Source organism: Salvelinus sp. IW2-2015, linkage group LG26 (genome assembly GCF_002910315.2).
Source record: "Salvelinus sp. IW2-2015 linkage group LG26, ASM291031v2, whole genome shotgun sequence".
Lineage (NCBI taxonomy): Eukaryota > Metazoa > Chordata > Actinopteri > Salmoniformes > Salmonidae > Salvelinus > Salvelinus sp. IW2-2015.
The window spans coordinates 40,997,078-41,013,201 of record NC_036866.1 but is presented as its reverse complement, the minus strand read 5'-3'; the positions used below and the strand labels follow the sequence as shown (position 1 = coordinate 41,013,201).

Genomic DNA, 16,124 nt, shown 5'->3' with positions numbered 1-16,124 from the left:
TCTTCTACATGACTGACGATAGCCGAGTGACTTGCTTTTCCAGTGTCACCACTTTGTCGGAGTAAGTATTTGCGCCGCTTTCCAAGCCTTCCATTTCTCCTTCTCCCAAATCCAGTCAGCTGATGTTCTGAAAGACCTGCAAAATCTGGACCCCTACAAATCAGCRGGGCTAGACAATCTGGACCCTTTCTTTCTAAAATGATCTGCCGAAATTGTTGCAACCCCTATTACTAGCCTGTTCAACCTCTCTTTCGTGTCTGAGATTCCCAAAGATTGGAAAGGAGCTGCGGTCATCCCCCTCTTCAAAGGGGGGGGACACTCTTGACCCAAACTGCTACAGACCTATATCAATCCTATCCTGCCTTTTTAAAGGTCTTCGAAAGCCAAGTCAACAAACAGATTACCGACCATTTCGAATCCCACCATACCTTCTCCGCTATGCAATCTGGTTTCAGAGCTGGTCATGGGTGCACCTCAGCCACGCTCAAGGTCCTAAACGATATCTTAACCGCCATCGATAAGAAACTAAATCTGTGCAGCCGTATTCATTGACCTGGCCAAGGCTTTCGACTCTGTCAATCACCACATCCTCATCGGCAGACTCAATAGCCTTGGTTTCTCAAATGATTGCCTCGCCTGGTTCACCAACTACTTCTCTGATAGAGTTCAGTGTGTCAAATCGGAGGGCCTGTTGTCCGGGCCTCTGGCAGTCTCTATGGGGTGCCACAGGGTTCAATTATTGGACCGACTCTCTTCTCTGTATACATCTTGCTGCTGGTGAGTCTCTGATCCACCTCTACGCAGACGACACCATTCTGTATACTTCTGGCCCTTCTTTGGACACTGTGTTAACAACCCTCCAGACGAGCTTCAATGCCATACAACTCTCCTTCCGTGGCCTCCAATTGCTCTTAAACACAAGTAAAACTAAATGCATGCTCTTCAACCGATTGCTGCCTGCACCTGCCCGCCCGTACAACATCACTACTCTGGACGGTTCTGACTTAGGTATTTGTAGTTGTCCACATATTCTAGGTGTCTGGTTAGACTGTAAACTCTCCTTCCAGACTCACATCAAACATCTCCAATCCAAAGTTAAATCTAGAATTGGCTTCCTATTTCGCAACAAAGCAACCTTCACTCATGCTGCCAAACATACCCTTGTAAAACTGACCATCCTACCGATCCTCGACTTCGGCGATGTCCTTTACAAAATAGCCTCCGATACCCTACTCAATAAATTGGATGCAGTCTATCACAATGCCATCCGTTTTGTCACCAAAGCCCCATATACTACCCACCACTGCGACCTGTACGCTCTCGTTGGCTGGCCCTCGCTTCATACTCGTCGCCAAACCCACTGGCTCCAGGTCATCTACAAGACCCTGCTAGGTAAAGTCCCCCCTTATCTCAGCTCGCTGGTCACCATAGCAGCACCCACCTGTAGCACACGCTCCAGCAGGTATATCTCTCTGGTCACCCCCAAAACCAATTCTTCCTTTGGCCGCCTCTCCTTCCAGTTCTCTGCTGCCAATGACTGGAACGAACTACAAACATCTCTGAAACTGGGAACACTTATCTCCCTCACCAGCTGTCAGAGCAGCTCACCGATTACTGCACCTGTYCATAGCCCATCTATAATTTAGCCCAAACAACTACCTCTCCCCCTACTATATTTATATAATTTATTTTGCTCCTTTGCACCCCATTATTTCTATCTCTACTTTGCACATCTCTTTGCATTGCACATCTCTCTACATTGCACATCTCTTTGCACATCTCTCTCTCTCTACTTTGCAAATCTACCATTCCAGTGTTTTACTTGGTATATTGTATTTACTTTGCCACCATGGCCTTTTTTTTGCCTTTACCTCCCTTATCTCACCTCATTTGCTCACATTGTATATAGACTTATTTTTCTACTGTATTATTTATATGACTGTATGTTTGTTTTACTCCATGTGTAACTCTGTGTTGTTGTATGTGTCGAACTGAAGAACTTGTTCTCAACTTGCCTACCTGGTTAAATAAAGGTGAAAWAAAAATATTCAGACAGGTGTCCTGTTTCGCCAAGTCTTCTTTAACAGAGTCGATCTTTATGTTGACCTCGGTGGCGAGAGTGGCTATTTGTGAGGATAGGTCAGTGGATAGTGACTCCACCTTAGCCAGCACAGTCTGTTCAGACTTAATGATAGACGCAATTACCTTGGCTAGGTCGGGGGGGATCAGAGTCCATGTCAGTGTCCGGTGAGCCCGAGGCTTTAGTAGAGGCCTGCTCATTTGTGACTCATGGCCGTTGTTTTGACATTTTACAATGAAAAGGCCAAAAATGTGCGGTAGTTAATTTCTTTACTATCAAATGAGGAGAGACACATTTATCACACAAGRCAGAGTTAAACTTAAACTAAATATTTTATCAGTTATTAATAAGGGAGCAGGTCAATACAACACACACATATAAAGTGAATCGATTGAGTGCTCTACGATAATGATGGCTGGTTGAGACAAAAGTACAAAAGGTATTTTATTGCCAAGATACACCCCTTTCAACCTACATGACGAACAACAGATGTATAGAACGGGTCACAAGGTTAAGATTTGTATGAAAGATACATATAATTCACAGCAGACCGTATCTGCTGTAAAAACAGTTCTTTCCCTGGTACCGTATAGAACAGAAACATTAACTCATGCTCTGGAATGTGGTCTCTTTAGGTTTTATCACCCAAAAGACATAGTAAATCTCCTGTCAGTGTTATCTCCCAGAGGCCCATCCTCAGTAGAACACACAGACACAATAGTTCTAAGAACCCTCTATTCTGTTGCATAAAACAACCATTTGATGCAATAATAGCATTATAACATAATCTTGTAATTTCCACCATAAATGTCACAAAAAAGTGAGTTGGGTTTGATTCCTAATTAAATGTTACAAAATTAACATGGTAGGAAAGGTGTTGGTCAAGTATTAATAGTTAATTGTTCTCAGGAGCACCGAGAAAACGCCTCTTCACATGTTGCTGCTCACCAGCGCCCCCGTATTAATAGAATATTGAATGCATTAACATAAATTACCGTAACCAAACAAACATTGTAGATTACAAATGATGGTAATTAACTTTAAAATGTACTACTGGTGATACTGGTGTGCCATCGCCCCAGCCACCGCAATGGATTAGTCCAATCAGACGGGCATGAATCAGGTGTCTCGTGTGCCATATCATTTTTTTATAGATATATTTGCCACTGCTCGACTAAAGAAAATCTTGGTCAAACAGCCAATCGACCGGTCGAGTAAATGAGGTCAGCCCTATAAAACAGTATGTAAAAACTATTAAAGTGAAAAGTGTTCTATTATTAAAGTGACCAGTGTTCCATGTACACTACCGTTCAAAAGTTTTGGGGTCACTTAGAAATGTACTCGTTTTCCATGAAAAAAATACATGAAATTAGTTGCAAAATGAATAGGAAATATAGTCAAGATGTTGACAAGGTTATAAATAAATGATTTTTAATTGAAATAATAATTGTCCTTCAAACTTTGCTTTCGTCAAAGAATCCTCCATTTGCAGCAATTACAGCCTTGCAGACCTTTTGGCATTCTAGTTGTCAATTTGTTGAGGTAATCTGAAGAGATTTCACCCCACGCTTCCTGAAGCACTTCCCACAAGTTGGATTGGCTTGATGGGCACTTGTTATGTACCATACGGTCAAGCTGCTCCCACAACAGCTCAATAGGGTTGAGATCCGGTGACTGTGCTGGCCACTCCATTATAGACAGAAATATCAGCTGACTGCTTCTTCCCTAAATAGTTATTGCATAGTTTGGAGCTGTGCTTTGGGTCATTGTCTTGTTGTAGGAGGAAATTGGCTCCAATTAAGCGCAGTCCACAGGGTATGGTATGGCGTTGCAAAATGCATTGATAGCCTTCCTTCTTCAAGATCCCTTTTACACTGTACAAATCTCCCACTTTACCACCACCAAAGCACCCCCAGACCATCACATTGCCTCCACCATGCTTGACAGATGGCGTCAACCTCCAGCATCTTTTCATTTTTTCTGCGTCTCACAAATGTTCTTCTTTGTGATCTGAACACAAACTTAAATTTGTCTGTCCATAACACTTTTTTTCAATCTTCCTCTGTCCAGTGTCTGTGTTCTTTTGCCCATCTTAATCTTTTATTTTTATTGGCCAGTCTGAGATTTGGCAACTCTGCCTAGAGGGCCAGCATCCCGGAGTCGCCTCTTCACTGTTGACACTGAGACTGGTGTTTTGCGGGTACTATTTAATGAAGCTGCCAGTTGAGGACTTGTGAGGCATCTGTTTCTCAAACTAGACACTCTAATGTAGTTATCCTCTTGCTCAGTTGTGCACCGGGCCTCCCACTCCTCTTTCTATTCTGGTTAGAGCCAGAATTTGCACTGTTCTGTGAAGGGAGTAGTACACAGCGTTGTACAATATCTTCAGTTTCTTGGCAATTTCTCACATGGAATAGCCTTCCTTTCTCAGAACAAGAATAGACTGACGAGTTTCATTAGAAAGTTCTTTGTTTTTGGCCATTTTGAGCCTGTAATCGAATGCCAAATGCTGATGCTCCAGAAACTCAACTAGTCTAAAGAAGGCCCGTTTTATTGCTTCTTTAAATCAGCACCACAGTTTTCAGCTGTGCTAACATAATTGCAAAAGGGTTTCTAATGATCAATTAGCCTTTTAAAATGATAAACTTGGATTAGCTAACACAGCATGCCATTGGAACACAGGAGTGATGGTTGCTGATAATGGGCCATAAATAAATCAGCTGTTTACAGCTACAATAGTCATTTACAACATTAACAATGTCTACACTGTATTTCWGYTCAATTTGATGTTATTTTAATGGACAAAAAATMTGCTGTCTGGGCCGGCAGCCTTAAAATGTCTTACTCACGTCGGCCACGGAGAACAATAGCTCACAGGCCTCGGGAGCGGCCCGTGTTGGTGGCACTGTGTTATCCTCAAAGCGGGCAAAGAAGGTGTTTAGCTTGTCCGGGAGCAAGACGTTGGTGTCCACGACATGGCTGGTTTTCCCTTTGTAATCCGTGATTGTCTGGAGTCCCTGCCACATACGTCTCGTGTCTGAGCCGTTGAATAGTCAMCACTGAAGTTCCTTCATAGAAGCCGCTCTTTCGTAGGTATAATTCTGTGGGCTTTGTTCAGATAATGCATGTTATAACAACAAAATGCCCAACGCTTCATGCCCAGCATGCTCTCTTCATGCGCTCTTCACCCGCAAAGTTTTTGCCTCATCCTACACTACACTTGCCCACTCCATAGCAAGCTGCTCTATCCATTGGTGAAGTAATTTAGTGTAGCGCTAAATGTTTTTTTTTAAATGCCAATTTCAGAGGTTTATAAAGGAACAATATAAACCGTTCAAACCGGTTCAGAACTTTATTTTGCTGGTCGYAACAGTGGAARGGAACAACAACAAAAAATGGTTCTGTTCAGAATGAAACGATTGTAAAATCATTTTGGTTCAAACCCCTGCTGCTTCATTACATAGTGAAAAAGACTGGTCCCCAGACGACAGTTAACATTCCACTCCTTGCCACTCCTGTCATTTTAAATGACAGGAMTGGCATGTAACAGCTGAACAGAGATGGCAACCAGGCTACAGTAGTTGCATGTTCAATAATATGAGATGATAGGCTCGCTATTATCGCATAAAAAAAAYWAAAAAAAMAAAGCTCTTATTGTAACATTTCTGTTCCATGCAGAGTATATTCCGTTVGTCACGTCATTTTACTGTTTGGAACGAATTTAACCATAAAAACCATTGGGCACACACAACAAATGCATTTCACAAAGGCCCCATATTCAGATGCGTGATAAAGTAGATCCGTCGTTGTGTTTTCCCCATTGTCTCTACCCTACATCAAATGATGAGTTCTATTTTGCTACAATTGGATTTCCAGGGCTCTGTGTATCATATCAGCCAATGAGTAATGTTCACACAGGAAAGGCATTTCAGACCAATAAATCCACCAGGGATGATACACTAAGGCACCAAGGGATACTGATTACAGCCAGACGTCACTAGCTTTCCCCAAACTCTCTGCAGTTCTGCCGTCGCAGCATTTCTCCTCAGCTTTACCGGGAAAGCACTCCAATCCCCACAAAACCCATGACCCGGAGAAGGGGCTTGATTAGAGCTTGAAAAAAGCCATAGCTTGGCTGTAGCAACAGAATGAACTGGAGAAAAGGGCAGGGTACCAACCAAGACTTTACAATGTCAAGACCATGCATAATACTGAGCAATGTATCAAACTTCAGAATCAATTAAATGTAGGTAATGAATGCTGTAAGGTCAAATAACCTCAATGATTGATKATTTCTTTGGATGACATTTAGGCTACAGGAATATCAGCAAACAAACACTGATGCGAGAGATGAAGTCAGTAGCCTACCTAGAAGCAAAACAATCGAGCCAAGTACCAGCTGCTCTCTCACTAAACCATGCCTACAGTATGTTGCACTGGGAAACGTAAACATTTGGAGCACAGCATAAACAGATGACCTCTAACACACGTAGGGCTACAATCACTGCTCATCTCTGGTTTGTTTTTAGCTAAGGCTCATGCAGTTTCATCAAGAGAACACTCCTGAATACACAGATGAAGATACATAGATGTAGCAAGCAGACCACTGCCCATTACTAGAGTACTGTAATCATGGGTATTAGCATGCCTCTGGGATCCCAAAGTTCAAAATGTAATGGCTTACAAAAATACAAAACTTTCGAAAAATAAAAACAGTAACTATTTGGTAAATCGACTACGAAGACAGTATTTTTCTAGATMTTTAAGACCCCTGAAGCAACATTCAGAGCTTCAGACAGCAARGCATTTGAAATCAATAATCACCATTGTCATGTGGGGGAGTGAGGGCAACAGAGCTAGGCGCCTAGCTAGTAAGGGGAAAGGGAATACCTAGTATGTTGCACAACTGAATGCATTCAATGGAAATGTGTCTTCCACATTTAACCCAACCTCTGAATCAGAGAGGTGCGGGGGGCTGCCTTAACCGACGTCATCYGGGAGCAGTTGTTGTTGGGGGTTAACTGCCTTGCTCAAGGGCAGAATGGCAGATTTTTTCCACCTTGCCAGCACGGGGATTCGAACCAGACACCTTTCAGTTACTGGCCCAACACTCAACCGCTAAGCTACTGGCCCAATGCTCTTAACCACTAAGCTACCTGCCGCCCATATAGCCTAAAGGAAGCGAAACATTGGTCTGAGAGCTTGCCATGCAAATCTCACCACAACCAGGCCTGTCGTCAGTTAGCCCATCTCACCAGTCCTGACTCTACATGGACTACARCGAAAGAAACAGCCTCATAACAAGCACCAAACAAATAAGTAAACTTTGTGCAGTGTGCTCAAAAACACCAACTATTTCTCTCTCRATATTTTCACCAACTACAGGACTAAAGCACCAATTAGAGAATCCCATTATCAATATGAGAGACCCTTTTTTTCATGAGAGACCCCAGAGAGAGAGAGACAGCACACCACTGAGAGCCAGCCAGCGAGCAGTAGATAGACTTTTCCTGATGAGTGCTTAATTAAAGACAAGAGTCCTCCGCAGATGGAGAAATAGCACCTCACTGCCTCCGTCTGTGACTACCACTATCGCTCTGCTCAGCAGGCAGGGTCCATGTGGCCAGTCCACACAGCGAGCTGTGTGAAATGGTGCATGGCAGATGTATGTATCATTCCTCGAAGAAGGGGGGGAAATGTCTGCTTTGCTGACGCCATATATTTAATCAATCTTTTTTCATTTGTGATTCATATACTGTATTACAATCTATTTTGAGTAGTTAGGCTGGGTGGTGGTATAGTCTTCAAAAGGTTGTATAAAAGGTTGTATAAAATAAGTTGTATACCGACWAATCCCTTTACCCTAATCACTGTTTATTCATCTCCTCCAGACACCGAGCAGCCTGGTGTGATGTAGGGCAGGACCATGGTCGCTCAGCCAAAACTAAGGTGATTAATGGAGCTCATGGGTACTGCCCAGGCCCACAAATGGGATTTGTCTCTCAAGCAGAACATCAGACTCACTGTCTGCCTGCACCTGGAATGAGCATTACAACAAATCCCAGCTTCTGATACCTTGGGCAGTCAATGGGGAGTTTGAGGTCAGTGCCAAATGTAGGCTAATCACTATGAAGGGTATAGCCTACTTATTTTGAGACATAATACTGTAAATACCACTCAGAAGTGTAGAATAAATCAAATGTGACTCGTTTTAGGAAACTAGGTGTATGTCGCACGTCACTACTTCACAGGAGCGGAATTTGAACGTAAACATTTATTTTTTATAAAAATGCATCTTTTGCCAGAATAGCCTTGTGCAACATGTGAACTTTCATGTGRCTTAATAACAACCTTGTACTCCATTCATAAATACGAAGACAATTGTTAAATTACGAYCCTAGTTGGTTTAGCCACAGAAAAAGGTAGGAACCTTCCTGCTAGCCATGATTGGCTGAGATAATGGATGGGCTGGACATTTGGATTGGGAGAGGAGTTTGGATTGGTCTGCCWTGTAAGCATGCTTCGGTCTAGAACGTGAGCAGTTCAGTATGTGTTGACAGTCCTSTCTARKGCGCCATTTTTGAAAGATATAACGTTAGCCATCGAGAACTACAAACGTTTTGGTACTTTTCTCAATATTAATGCCCTAAATTTAACAGGTGCTTTAGATAGATCAGTTGGAAAAATTGATGGGCTACTTTCTGCACACGCCACGGTCAGTGTGAAGCAGAGTGACTTGACACAGCGCTGGCCAAACAAGATGTAACTACAAACAAAACGGAGTTAAACTGTTCCAGTCTGCCATGAAGCGTTCCTACATGTATACGTGTAATGGTCTAGCTATATTTTCAGATAGAAGTTAAACATTTTGTGAGAAAGTCATTTTTATTGCAAGTTAAAGCTTACTGTTAGTTAGCTAGCAGACGTTAGCTTGCTGGCTCGCTAGCTAACGTTACGTGTATGATCTGTGTAGTAATATTATTTGAATCAGAAACCATTTGCATTGCTAGTTATAGCCTAATGTTAGCTAGCTAACATTGAACCTAGTTTGTTAGCTTTAGCTACCTGCAGATTCCTACTACAGCTATGATCATTTTGTATTGGTAGTAGTATGAGTTGGGATTATGCCGGTTTATTGTTTAGCTAGCTAGCTACATGTCTAAACAAAAGACCACTCTGGCCAGATTATTACATGACCCATCATATTAGCCATGCGTGTCTGGGGATGATTACGGCCATCTATTGTATTTCATGAACATGTGTACATGTCTAGACAATAGTGACCCACCCACTTAGCTAGATGTGGCTGGGGGGGTTGGTTATAGCATTTCTTTCACATGACCCATCAATTTAGACAAGTGTATCGGGTAAAAGTAATCTAATAATGATAAAATATTTATCTGGACACTTTCTGTTTATGATATTGCTACTATGCAAGTAACCCCTTCACTGTAACGTTTAGAGCTTCTGTATCCTGTGCATGCGACAAATAAACTTAGATTTTATTTGATGTAGCATGCGTTTACCACATGGCCTCACATGTGAATCCTTAAAGAGATGGGTGGGCTAAGGCTTAAGAGGGTGTAAACGATGCTGAATAGGTGTAGACAAAGAAGAGCTCTCCAGTAGGTGTACCAAAACATTCAAGGCCATTTTCTCAAAAGTGGGGTTACAAGTTTATCAACTRTCAAAATCAGAATTACTTTCCAATTGTTCCTCAACTGTAGTGTATGATATACCATTTTCTAGCTCTGAGTCTCTACTTTTGTCCAATGTAAGACCGAATCGAGACGGTCGGTCACAAATGTACCCTCAGTCATTATTGATGCAGCAGGGAAATAATGCCAGAGAAAACAATCTGATTGTTTGCTGCAGGGGCCAGGCACATAAATATTTTCATGTGAATTAGCCCACTTGATCATTGCATGATGTTTACTAGCTGACTAAAAACTCAACGATTTACGATGGAGTTGAGCGGCGACTAGTGTGGGCAGACTGGATCTCCGATGTCACATAATATTTAGTTTTTTATCAAAAACGACTGATTTCAGCACCCAAAGAATAGCCCCCAATTACACAGAACAATYTTGTGTGTAATTATGATGTTGGAATGCCTAGATGATTATCAAGGACCTCAGCCACCCGAGCCACGGCCGGTTCAGCCCGCTACAATCCAGAAGGCGAGGTCAGTTCAGGTGCATCAAAGCAGGGACCAAGAGATAGAAGCTGTTCTTCAATCTCGAGGCCATCAGACTGTTAAATAGTCACCACTAGCCTGCCRCKYRSCAGTACCCTGCATTGAACTTTAGTCACTGTCACTAGCCGGCTACCACCCAATTAACTCTAACATGCACCATAGAGGCTGCTGCCCTATGTACATAGTCATGSAACACTGGTCACTTTAATCATGTCACATACTGTTGTACCCACTTCATATGTATATACTGTATTCTAGTCAAGGCCTATCCTATTTAACAATTGCTGTACATACAGTGCCTTCGGYAAGTATTCAGACCCCTTGACTTTTTCCATATTGTTACATTACAGCCTTATTCTAAAACGTATTAAATCAATTTTTATTCCCTCAATCTACACACAATACCCCATAATGCCAAATGTATTAACAATTTAAAAATAAAATGTACATAAGTATTCAGACCCTTTACTCAGTACTTCATTGAAGAAAACTTTGGCAGCGATTACAGCCTCAAGTCTTCTAGGGTATGACGCTACAAGCTTGGCACACCTGTATTTTGAGAGTTTCTCCCATTCTTCTCTGCAGATCCTCTCAAGCTCTGTCAGGTTGGATGGGAAACGTTGCTGCACAGCTTTTTTCAGGTTTCTCCAGAGATGTTCGATCAGGTTCAAGTTCGGGCTCTGGCTGGGCCACTCAAGGACATTCAGAGACTTGTCCCGAAGACACTCCTGTATTGTCTTGCCTGTGTGCTTAGCGTCGTTGTCCTGTTGGAAGGTGAAACTGAGGTCCTGAGTGCTCTGGAGCAAGTTTTCATCAAGGATCTCTCTGTACTTTGCTCTGTTTATCTTTTCCTCATTCCTTACTAGTCTCCCAGTCCCTGCCTCTGAAAATTCCATTCCCACAGGATGATGCTGCCACCACCATGCTTCACCGTAGGGATGGTCACAGGTTTCCTCCAGATGTGACGCTTGGCATGTGACGCAGAGCTAAAGAGTTACATTTTGGTTTCGTCAGACCAGAGAATCTTGTTTCTCATGGTCTGAGAGTATTTAGGTGCCTTTTGGCAAACTCCAAGTGGACTGTCATGTGCCTTTTACTGAGGAGTGGCTTCCATCTGGCCGGTCTACCATAAAGGCCTGATTGGTGGAGTGCTGCAGAGATGGTTGTCCTTCTGGAAGGTTCTCCCATCTCCACAGAGAAACTCCAGAGCTCTGTCAGAATGACCATCGAGTTCTGGCCCTTCTCCCCCGATTGCTCAGTTTGGCCGGGCGACCAGCTCTAGGAAGAGTCTTGTGGTTTCAAACTTCTTCCATTTAAGAATGATAGAGGCCACTGTGTTCTTGGAGACCTTCAATTCTGCAGAATCTTTTGGGTACCATTCCCCAGATCTGTGCCTCAASACAATCCTGTCTCGGAGCTCTACGTACAATTCCTTCGACCTCATGGCTTGGTTTTTGCTCTGACATGCACTGTCAACTGTGGGACCTCATATAGACAGGTGTGTGCCTTTCCAAATCATGTCCAATCAATTGAATTTACCACAGGTGGACTCCAATCAAGTTGTAGAAACATCTCAAGGATTATCAATGGAAACAGMATGCACCTGAGCTGAATTTCGAGTCTCATAGCAAAGGGTCTGAATACTTATGTAAATAAGGCATGTTTTTTTTATTTGTAATAAATTTGCCAAAAATTCTAAACCTGTTTTGCTTCGTTATTATGGGGTATTGTGTGTAGATTGTTGAGGATTTTTTTTTWATCCATTTTAGAATAAGGCTGTAACATAACAAAATGTAGAAAAAGTCAAGGTGTCTGAATACTTTCCGAAGGCACTGTATACTACTCTTCAGATATACTACATATTATATCCATATTGTCTATAAATTCCATAGATACACACACACTGCTCATCCTCATATTTCTATATTTTTTACTTTTTAGATTTGTGTGTATTGTTACATATTACTGCTGGAGCTAGACACACAACCATTTCGCTACACCAGCAATATATCTGCTGAATATGTGTATGCGACCAATAAAATGGGATTTGATTCGGGAACTCCAGTCCGCCCACACAAGTCACCGCACTAGTCCATCATAAATCGTGGAGTTGAGTTTAATCGGCTAGATACTCTACTGCAATAGGGCATTGTAGTATGAAGAGTGCCTTGTTTTTTTTATAATGAAATTGATCACGTTTACCTTATCACGAAAATAAATAACTACACTATTCAATGTTGTTGTCATGGGGAACTTGGAATGGCATTCATTGAGCAGTGACCACCACAACATTGCCATCACGTGCTATTTGCATTTGATTGTGAAAATATAATAAAATGCACAATTGTTTTCATTTGTGTAGGTGGGGTTAGACTCTCCGATGGTAAACAATGTGCCACAGAGTCCCCTGTCTTGGTCAGCAGCACTGTGCACAACATGTGTGTAACATACTTTTGAACACTGATGACAGCTTCGGACAAAAGCATGACAGTTTATTACAAAGAAATATAAATAGTTATTTCATATATTTGTGCCACATGTTTAAAATAAACCAATCCAGTCACCTCGCGACCTCACTGCACGGATTATGTCACGTTAGCTAGCTAGCTAGCCAAGGTTCACGCGTGCACTAGCTGCCAATGTGCATTGAAAGCAAACAGCGCCAATCTCCTACTACTAAAACAGGAAAAAATATAACCAATTTCCTTCTCTTTGAGACTTTCTATTCCTCTTAAAATCCTTCGTTCTCACTCAACAGCAGCCTACATTCATTTCACCTACCAGAAATTTGACTTCCGTGCTCGTTCTCCTATCTGTCACTTCTGGAACACACCAGCACTCCTCCAGGTCCTAGCGAGAGCCTTTTTTAGTTTTGTGCGTGGCATTTTCTTTCCGTCTCCTCTGTTGCCCCCCCCCCCCCATTTTTTTTAACCATTTTAATTGAAAACAATCACAGTAGGGTACTTAATTGTTACCCAGAAATAATTTGATATTGAGATAAAAATGGCTGCATCGGGCCTCCGCAAAACTACCTATGAGAACGGGGTTTATGGGAAATCGTGTTCAGATCTACAAATAAAAGACCAAATTCTTGCCAGAGGGGAATCCAAAAACACCTGTACACAGAGAGTTACAGTATGCAGTGAAGCTTTAACATTTATAAACCCTAGAATGTATTGTTGTATTAGTGAATCTACAAACATGCTGATTTTTGAGTTTTCTATTGCTAGAAAGTTATCAAAAACTTTTGAACTAGTGGTGCTCTAATTTGGGCAGATACTTATGGGTTTAATAAAAGGAACCGATTGAAGAGCGCTCAGAARAGGACACTATCATTCTTATCTCTTTTGGGACAGAACATACTGTACTCTCAGCTGAATGTCTTAAATGGCCTATGAAGATAAATTGGGTATTGGCTACAATATCTCCTRATTCACATGCTTAGAGCTATGGAAATACAAAAGGAGTGAATTATTACTCACACAGCACTTTCATCCTGACTCCTTAAACCATTTAAGATGAGAAATTGAGCCTCACAGCTACAGTATATTGGAGGCCTGGGTGTCAAATAAGAACTTCTTAACTGAGAGGGGAAATGGGCAATAACGAAAGTATTTAATGAAGTATGCAGAAGTAAATGTGCCAATTAATAGCTAGCTTGGAGATTCAGCCCTGAATCTTGTTGAGCATGTGATTAAGTTTAGCGATAAGGGTTGTGACAAATGTCCTTGGACAGAGCCTTGGAGAGGTATAGGTAGGCTTATTGGTTAGGAATGAATGGATGAATAAAGGCTGGAGGATGCTCTACAGTTGGATTTGTTTACAGAGCCTATCAGATTCTCATAGCGGTTGTCTTTGATCATGCTGGAGTAGCTGCAGGGTGGACATCATCTCCACARAGGGCTACCAAAGGCAAGGTCAATACAGACATGAGTTTTCCCTGATTCTATGAACACTGCACAACAGTTTAGAGTTGGTATCTACAGGTAACATATTAGTTTCTCAATTAATSTTCAGAATATTTATTTTTATTGAGGATCACCTGGAAATAGGTAACAGGAGAGTGCCTACGACTTGAGCTACACACTCTAAGAATAGTTCCATATATACTGTTTATTTATTATATCAAAGACTTCACTATACCTCCACATGACATGAATTATAATAGCAGGCTGTCATCTAGACATCGTCATGTGTGTACAACAGAACTAAGCATTTAACACGATATGAAAACATTATGTAATGAATGACGTCCGCTATAGATGGCTTACAGGAATACATTAAGTATTCAACAGAGAATTCATGTGAGTGAATGGCGATGTGACTCAATGATTTAAACTTGGCAAATGGCACAAAGTGCACACTGAAGCCAACCAGTGCTGCTCAACTTACCCTCTGAACACAACATAAGAGCTGTTTACAAAGAAAGTAATCAATTATTTACAATTTACATTAAGTCATTTAGCAGACGCTCTTATCCAGAGCGACTTACAAATTGGTGCATTCACCTTATGAATCCAGTGAACAGCACTTTACAATAGTGCATCTAAATCTTTTAAGGGGTGGGGGGGGGGTTGAGAAGGATTACTTTATCCTATCCTGGTATTCCTTAAAGAGGTGGGGTTTCAGGTGTCTCCGGAAGGTGGTGATTGCTCCGCTGTCCTGGCGTCGTGAGGGAGTTTGTTCCACCATTGGGGGCCAGAGCAGCGAACAGTTTTGACTGGAATGAGCGGGAACTGTACTTCCTCAGTGGTAGGGAGGCGAGCAGGCCAGAGGTGGTGAACGCAGTGCCTTGTTTGGGTGTAGGGCCTGATCAGAGCCTGGAGGTATGAGGTGCCGTTCCCTCACAGCCTCGCGTAGGCAAGCACCTCCGTAGGCAATTACTTTCCAGTTGTTGGTTGGGTGTGTAGAAGTAAACAGATTAATAAGCTCAGCATTAGCCTGAGAAAGAAGTCACTCATAGTCGAACAGACTAGAGGGTCGATAAGAAGCACAGTGTTAAATMGGGGCATCATGCATGCACTTATCTTCTCCAAATGTGAATTTAGATGTATAAGGCTTCACTGATGATACAGTCTGGATTTTCCTTGAGGGCTTAATTTAAATTTTACAATCTAAGAGCCATTATCAGTCCATAGCCCTGCAGTGCCATCAACACCGTGGCCACTTTACCTATCAGTCACCATATTTGTTAGGTAACAACATATCAGACATAAACGGGATGTGTTTCTCTAGGGGGCTATATGGCATGATACCCAGCCATAAGTTGTGTCACAGAGAGCATGCTCAATGGAGTAATGTCTGTGTCCCAAATGGCACCCTATTCCCTGTATATAGTGCATTACCTTTGTACAGGGCCTATAGGGCTCTGTTCAAAAGTAGAGCACTATAGTTAAAATGACATTTTGGGACTCAACCCATGAGTTACAGTAGCTGGTTACTTAGCATGCATCAGCGCTGTCTCTAAAAGGSAAGGAGCATGTTTTTGGACACTGGCAGAGTCAGACATTGACCCACATGGGTGGTTCTGCCCACACATTTGAGTCTGCAGACTTCTAAATGATAAAAACAGGTGCTGAGAAGGCAGTTGCTATGCAACAATCGGGTGCGAAGCACGCAGCAGCAGCCAGGTGGGCTCCAGGAGAGAGGAGTGAGCACACACAGAGGTGGTTAATAAACACCTCAAAACACTGTGGGGAACTCTAAAAGGCTGCCGAAACCACAGGTGGGCGGAGACTTTACCAGGTTAATAGGCAACGTGCAGCTCAGGCTCATCTGGTGGTAAAGAGTCGAGCATAGTGGTTCTTATTGTCAGAGAAAATCCAAATGGTTTCAAATTCAGAGTAT

General features: G+C 42.2%; 1 protein-coding gene across 1 annotated transcript in view; it reads right to left on the bottom strand.

Annotated features, from left to right (window-relative positions):
• Nucleotides 1-13,103, bottom strand: part of immp2l (inner mitochondrial membrane peptidase subunit 2) — a 149,509-nt gene extending 136,406 nt beyond the window's left edge. Inside the window, 1 exon segment of the mRNA XM_070435304.1 lies at nucleotides 13,059-13,103. The gene's annotated coding sequence lies outside the window, so the exon portion shown is untranslated.
• Between the last annotated feature and the right edge of the window lie 3,021 nt (nucleotides 13,104-16,124).